Here is an 8372-nt window from a genome sequence, read left to right as displayed (position 1 = left end):
CTGGGAAATATCGTCACAGCCATTCCACCGCCATTCCGCTAGAAGAATGGCTTCCGTGTTATCAGTGGAATGAGACAGGGCTGGCTCACTTGAGTTCGACGAACTCTAACTTTGTTAGGGCTCTGACGCTAGTGGTCTCAGACTCTAGTCTGATTGAGTTACGGGTCTTGCCTGCGCTTGTGGCATGGGAGCCTTGTGTATACTTACCAGAGCCTTGTGTTTAGTTACCAGAGCCTTGTGTTTAGTCGTATAGTAACCAGAGCCATGTAGTTTATTCTACTGGGACTATCCTGGAGGGTTCTGTGGCGCCTGCCTGTCGTCTTCATAGTGTCACACCTACTATATCATGTTGATTGGATATCAGTTACCCGTTTTAGGGCCCCAACTGCCGCCCGCGGTACTTTATCTGTGTTGACTTTCGACACCCCCTCCGGGTATCACGCGAGTGCTTCGTGACATGGGCCGACTAGCTGATGAAATCGGGGAAACCCCTCCGGACGTCGGCCGTGACGCAGTTCAAAGGCCTGGGAGAGAGACACGTCCGTGGTTTGGACTGTGGCAGCGGACTGGATTAGATTAGAGGTGCAACATCGCATTGCAATGGCAGCGGTTCATAGGAAAGGTATCAGACTTTGCAGACTGAGAGCGCTGAGCACCGAGCTTTTTACTTTTGTCTACCTTGCATGGTAAACCATACATGAGGATTGGTTTGTTCATTTTTCCTACCATGACATGTTCGTGCAATCCTGTCCTATCCTGCTGCATAGGCACATGAAGACGACTTCGTTCGAAAGACGTGGTGTATTATAACACAACGGCGAGATAGTTATAGTGGTGGGTGCTAAATTACGCTGCTGCCGAACTCACACAATGTGCACCACTTCAACCGATTTCTAAATACGCCACTGGTCTCTCCTTTCTAAATAGCCTCATTTATCCACCTTCCGACCGGTTTCAAAATCTCGTCCCAATATAAATAACTCGGCTACCACTATCTCTGCCTCCCCTGCCGCTCGTCCTTGGCACCGCCTCTGGCCATGACCTTGAGACTAGGGGCCGGAGGCCGGGTGGCTAGCGTTCTACCGGCTTGGCTGAGTCGCAGTCGTCCGTCTGACGTTCGGACGGGGGGTTCACGTCTGTGAAGCGTCTCTTTGTGGTCGAAGAGATGCTGCGTCTTCTGAGCGGCCGCGCCCTGGTCGGGGCTGTGAGACCGGTGGCAGCTAGTTCGGGATATGCAACGTCTGCCCTGCCCCAGCCGGTGTTGAAACCTGAAATTCAGCATACTGGGGTGAGTAGAATGTGAACTTGAGTCAGACGGTCGATACGGGGTCACGGGTTTGTTATGGGGCCACTGTGGTTGGCAGGTGACCGTTGTAATGGGTCGAAGATCAATGACGTTCGACGCATGGCTCGAATCGAACATTCATGGCCTTCGATTCCAACACAAGGCCGGTGATCAGTTACTCCGCAGGTTGTAATGAAAGTTTCAACAACATTAACCAATTAGTGACTCAAACAGACCATTTGGTGAACTTTGTGTCTTGAAATGTGGAAATGTTCCAAGCTACCGACTGATAATCGCTCACACGCTTGGAACACTAGCTGATACCATCGCGCCCTGCATACAGACGTCATGTTCGTCATGTCATGTTCTTCTTATCATCACATCATCACGGTAGCTGTGCCGGACTTTCCATCAACTCCGATGACCTGTAACTCCGCCACATCCTGAACAGTACTCGTCGGCCGTTCCGCTGGGCAGACCGCCAAACACCCGTCAACTATCCTGTTCGTTTGTTGATTCAAGACAGCGCGCACCCGACTTCCTGATAAACCAAACGGGGCCTGCTCCTGAGACCAGCTGACCCTGGCTTCTGTGTTTCGTCTTCGTGACTTGTTTTTATACATGTTGCTAGGTGGTTGTGTTTAGTTTTCTGCCTAACCGTGCCAATCGCTACATTTTTTATAAAAGTGATATTTGCGATAGCTTTATCGACAAGAACTTAATGCACGACTTTCGCACAGTGTTGTACGCTCAAATATTTGAGCACTGTGGTGGGTCGGGACTGACCCCTCATAAAGGCCACGAACGTTAGGGAACTCCAAAAGGTCGCGGACTTTGAACCTTAAAGGTCACGAAAGTTGGCCCCAAAAGGTCACGAACGTTGACCAAAGGTCGCGAACGTTGTTCCCAAAGGTCACGAGCGTTGACCCCAAAAGGTCACATACGCCTACCCAAATTTACTCTAAAAGGTCACGGACGTGGGCCAAAAGGTCACAGACGTTGACCCGAAAAGGTCACGAACGGTGACCCCAACAGGTCATTATCTCGGCGCTCAGTGTCCCGGTGGGCTTGTGTTGTGCCTTGTTGGACTTCCGATAGCTTCACTCCTAAGGCCTTCGCTTCACTAGCTTCTTCCTGTTCCTGCCCGCTGTGGACTATGATAATTGATAATTGGGTGATCTATTGTTGACGATTGGATAAACGTTCGTGCAGTGTTTTTTGACCCGTGCTTCCGTTATGCATCAACGGCCGGTGCCCTTGTTCTTGACGACACTTGGACAATGTGACATTTCGACATGATTCGTTTTTTTTTTTTAACAAAAAGGAAAATCGCTGAAAAGATAAATGTAAATGTTATCTCTTGTCTTATTCCATGCATACTGCATGGTGCATGTAAAGCTTGCCCTTTCATATCGAATAGATAGGAAACTGGAACGCAAGACACATGGACTGTACAACTAAACAATAAATGTGTGCTAATCCTGGCTGTTTTGGAGATGTCTTGTCCGGAGACAAGCTGCCAATTCATCAGCTCAAACTTCGAAGGCACCGTCTATGTAGTTGACTCTAGTGGGCGGCATCCTCCGAAGCTGGTATAAAGGCCTCGGCCATGCGGCGCAGTAAACCTTCAGGCGCTGACGCTACTGCCATCTATGAACAACAATATGAAATATCTGTCGAGTACCATGGATTCACCGATCCAAAAATCACCATACGGTTGGGAAAGATACCTTGAGTGTGACAAAATCGATACTGGTACTAAATCCGTCGGCGCTCTCCAGTTCTGGTGGAGTTGGTGAACCGGCCGATGGTTAACCCTCGCCGGCACAGGCCATTTTGCGTCCTTCGACGGCACAAGGGGGGGGGGGGGTTGGTACGACCCCCCTCGCGTTTGGCCCCTGATCGAGCTAGAGCTTTGCGGAAAAAACGAGCGTGTTGCCCGTCACGAGCGGAAGCCGATGATACCCTATTTTAAGGTCCTAGGTCATCGGGTGACCTTCCAGGTCAGGTCAATGACCCGAAAACCGGGAAAATCGGGACCTGTTAGAAAGTCGTAAAGTGTGGCTGCTATGTGGTTTTACGGGGTGCTGATCACGGATATCGTGTTAGTTTTGGTCAGAGATGATGTCTTTTTGCATTTAGACCAGGTCGGGTCAGGTCAGGTCAGGTCAACCGGTAGTGGTTGTGACGGGTATTCGTAGTACATGTCAACCGCCTCTGACAGCTTCGTAACATGTTACGAAGGCACCAAAACTACTTCGTAAATGTTAAAATGGTTGCTAAATTCGAATTCAGCTCCAAAAACTAGCCTAGAAACATGTAAAACTCGAAAAAGTGAACCGAGGTCACCCGAGGTCACCAAAGGTCAATAACCTGACCTGACCTTCAGGTGACCTTGACACCCAGCCTAATGTATGGGAACAACATCAAATCACATGTTTGAACGTTTGAAACCACGAAAAGCTTGCAAACGCGCGGCTAATGCGAGCCGACATACGCCGAATCGCGATTCCGGCCAAACATGGTCTCGGAAAAGAGGTCACAGGTCAAAGGTCATTTGGATCAGGGTCATGAAATTTTCAGGGTAGGTGTAAAATTGATCACTGCGAGGGTACTGAAAGTTTCGTCGCGATCGGTCGCTTTTTACGCGAGTTATTCGCGAAAAACCTTAGGGGGGGTGCATCAACCCCCCCCCCCTCTGCCGGCGAGGGTTAATCCATGCTAGCCAAAAAACATCTTAGCCAAGAAAAATATTTTTCCTAGCCTCACTGGCTGTCGCGCGTCAGCCACTTTGAAACTGTTGGTGACGTCTTCACCTAATATTTTCAAAGCTGTCATAATCCCATAAATGTAAACGTCAGAGATGCGCAAAGCTATGCCCTCTATTTCACGCGTTTCCGCTTACATTTTGACAGAAATCTACTTCTCGTGTACATTACTCGCCAACGCTTGTTTGGTTTGGCTTTGTTTTGGGAGCAGCGTTGCATTTTGCAATATCGCATGTCTAGCCTACTTCATGTAGCGCAGGTGGTGTATGACGTTGGCATTGCTAGCAGCTGTTCGTAATGCCAAATGAAAACATTATAGGTAAGTGGTGAGTCATTTAGCGCTTTATAGGGGAAGTAATTTTATCTCCAACGGTCCTATACAGGAAGAGGGGTATAGTTGTCACGTCATCTAGGGGCGAGGGCTGGTTTGCAATCGTGCATATAAGGGCTGGGGTGATTAAAACGACGACTGTAACGTAACGATATAGTGCCCACGTGGACCATGTTTCCATGGACATGAATGTTGTTTATGATGTTGCCAATGGGGATGCAAAGCGGTAGTTTGTTGTAATGACCTGCACCGGCATGGTACAACAGCTGCATTCAGCAACAGACTGTAGGTGCTGCAACAGCTGCAACAGACTATAATAGCAAAAGATAACGCCATGCCATGCCACCTGGCTCTTTTTGGATGATTATCATAGAGCTATCACTTTGTCTTGTTCATGAATATCAAAGTTTGCATTTTGTATTTCATATTTTTCCTAGACTGCTTTTAAATGTTGAGACTTGTCTTGAAGATGCCTCTCAAATGTGCCAGGTCATGTTTTCATGAATGTTTTTTTTTCTTGGAAAGCAAAGTTCATATCTGTACAAAAGTTCAAAGCTCAAAGAAAACAAAGTTCCTAGCTAAGTTATAGTGCTAGCTGCCTTATTTGGTTTATTAGATTGACATGGTTTGTGAGTTACACTTAAAGAATGGCGTGTTTTCTGCGGGACGTAATAAAAACAACCCGTGTCGATGGTGATGTCAAATAATGCGGCCGTACTGGCGCACCTCCACAGCCAACTAAAGGCGCTAAGTGTGCACCTCTAATGTCATGCTTCACACTCCCGATAAACGGATTCCTTCGGGCGAGGCGAAAACCATGAATATATTTGCCAACGTCGTTCGACTAAAGCCACAGTCATGTGTATGGAATTTGGCACCATAAAGCATTCTTTTGCATCTTACATCGCCATATTGCACTTCCTTTTATGCCTATGCTATCAAATACGAAGACAGAGTCCAAACATCAGTTCTGCAACGCTAAGGGTGCCAAGGATTGTAGAATGCCTGCGGCCAAGCAGCACTTACACGTCTTTTGTGGTGGATTTGTGGCATAGCCGTGTCAAAAGTGTTCTAAGACCTTTTGAGGCTCTTCGCAAGGATTACTCGCTGTTGAAAGAGCACACGTATGAGCAATGTCATTGCATGATGCATAATGCATATGCACTGCAAGTTGCAGTTGGTACCTACCTGTAAAAAACCGTGCCGAAACGCATAACACGCAATTTGAAAATATATTACATTTATTAACCCGCGCCGGGCCGGGGGGGGGGGTGTTTGAACACCCCCCCTGCGGTTTTTCGCAGATATCTCAAAAACGGCGGCGCCGCCGTTTTTGGCACACCTGTTTGTGCATCTTTTCCGCACATGTTGTGAAAATTTCAGACCCAGGTCGCCTTAGGTCAGGTCACCAGGTCACGCCAAGTGACCTCACCTCAGAAAAAATAAGAATGCTCGTCATAGCTATACCGATTGATCGATTGCCTTGAAACTTTCAGCGATTGATAAGAGCAACATTATCTATAAAATGTTTATCTCGGAATTTTGATATCGGTGACCTAAGGTCAGGTCAATTTTGCGACCTCTCCATTATAAGTCAATGGGAGAAAATTGAAAAGCGTCTGTTTTACACGAACGTTATTCTAGACACTCTCAAACATCGAGATGTAGGTAAAATGGACTCACTGAACCGGAAAATGGCAACTGTGACCCCTCGTTATGTCCCCGAGGTCATCTCAGGTCACGAACAGAATCTAACAGTTTTTCGCTAATAACTTCTGATAGAGACGTGCTAGAGCGCTGAAAACGCCTTAGATGTGTTCGGTTCGACGTTGCGGATCGACTGATATGCAACATGACCTTTTCCGGTCAGGTCATGACCTTGACCTGAGGTCAAATTTTCAAGTTGACCTTTCAAGGTCAAATTATAGTTCATTCGACGCGTCTCGACGAGAGGAACACGATGGTGGCAAAAGTAATGTCATGACTCTTTTGAGTCAAAAGTTATTGCCGAAAAAACGTTTTTCGTAAAAACGGCTATTTTTGGAGTTTTTGCCCCCTGGAGGCTAAACCGTTGACCTGAGGTCAAATCTGAGAACATTACTCAGAAAGGTCTGTAAAAGGGCTATCGAATGCGCTTTTCCGCGGCGCTGTAGCTCTATCGGTTCCCGAGATAGCCGTTGGCAGTTTCCAAAATGTTGAAATAGTGGACATTTGACCTTTGGTGACCTCTGGTGACCTGACCTTTGACCTGACCCAAAAAATGACTAAAGTGTTTTCGTCCTTATTTTGGACGTTCTTTCGATTGCCGCTTACCGCGTGTCGCTACGTGGCCCAGGAGCCGAGTTAGAAGGGGGGTGTTCAGACACCCCCCCCCCCCCGGCCCGGCGCGGAGTCTCAGAGCACCGGCACGGCGCGGGTTAATACGTCATGTATTCATTCGAGTCTTTAGTCGCCATCTACGCAACGCAATTTTTTTAGAGATTGATCCCGTGAATTGTTAACTCATACCTACCTACAATGATGGGTATAGGGCGATCCACGCTGAAACGCACTGCGTATCTGTATTCTCTGTGCTGTGTGCTCAGTGTCCACTGCTTCGCAGTTTTTGATCGCCAGATTCCTTGTTATAGCCCTCACGCCGGAAGGAAAATAAACCGTGGGTGATGGCAGCAATGACGTGGCTGATGTGTGTGGTCGGTGAACACGTCATCATGGAGCGCCACAGTTTATATTTCATTTAAACTGCTGTTCGCGGTGTACCTACAGCAACACCATTTCGCCGGTTGTATTGTTTACAGCATATGAGCATAGTGGTATTATATGCATCCCTCCAATTATTCCAAATAAAGAATTAATCCGCGTTGTTAAACCTTGTATTGGTAGAAATATGCGGTAAGTTTATTGTCTGTTCCATATCAAGCTTGCAGTTGGAGTTTCTTCGGCAGATCGCTCCTCCTCTCAAGGATTTGCGCTTAAAATGTAAGAGCTGTATATACAGAAATCACGCACTGCTTTCAGCAGGGCACTTCGGCTGCAAACTTGAAACGGAACAGAGTTATACCTCATTTCAAGATATTTTCGATGTGATTTTCTCCCGTCCTCCAAAATGTTTGTCTGGCCTCAGAGGTCCCACACGAAGTGCCACGAATATCATGTCACGAGGCACATACGTGATTCATTTCCTCATGCTCTCTCTTCTCTCTTCTTCCTCTCTTCCCGGAGGAGAGGAAGCCTTACAACACAGGAAGAGGCCACTGTGGTCAGCTGATAGTGGTGACCAGTGGGCCCCGGGGCCCGGAGTCCGCACGCTAGCAAGTCATGGCGATGATGCCAGAGTCTGAGATGCAAAGTGGCATGAGAGTGAGGGCATTGAAGGTCAAGTGCAACATTATGCATCCCATGCAAGCCCTGGGAGCGGCTGGGTAGCAGCTGTTGTCCGCCAGCGCAACGTTTTAGCCTTGCGATTATATGCGGTTTTCGACATGAGAGTGTAGTTTAATGACTCTTATTCAAGATGCAAATTTTAGAAATAATCAGGAGCTAAATTTAGGCTTAGCTGCGCCGGGCAGCGACATAACTCAAAAGCGTTTGTTACACTTGGTTACAAGTCAATCACTGATAAAGTGAAGTAACACTGAAATTCATAGACTAAAATGGCCGCTGGACTAAAAAATGTATATAGTTACTTTAAATAAATTACTGTTGTTGCGACTCTCGATGTTCGACTTCGAGTGTCTCTCTATGTAGTTTCCCGTACCGATCAGATCTGAAAGCCTCGCGTTCACAGCATGTCCTCGCTTGGAATCGCCGTCCACGATGAGACCGTTGATAACGGATGATAGGTGCACTGACCCCATGGTCCAGAGGTCAAACGCCAACCTTTTTTGTGCGGTGCGCCATGGGCGGTGGTGGGTAGGCAGCTGGTTAATGTTACCGTGACGGCATGGATGGCTATTGAACCTCGTCGAAGGGTATTGTCGACGTTTTG

Source organism: Amphibalanus amphitrite, unplaced genomic scaffold, assembly GCF_019059575.1.
Source record: "Amphibalanus amphitrite isolate SeventyFive unplaced genomic scaffold, NRLGWU_Aamphi_draft 001731F_arrow, whole genome shotgun sequence".
NCBI lineage: Eukaryota > Metazoa > Arthropoda > Thecostraca > Balanomorpha > Balanidae > Amphibalanus > Amphibalanus amphitrite.
Note: the sequence above shows the minus strand (reverse complement) of the source record.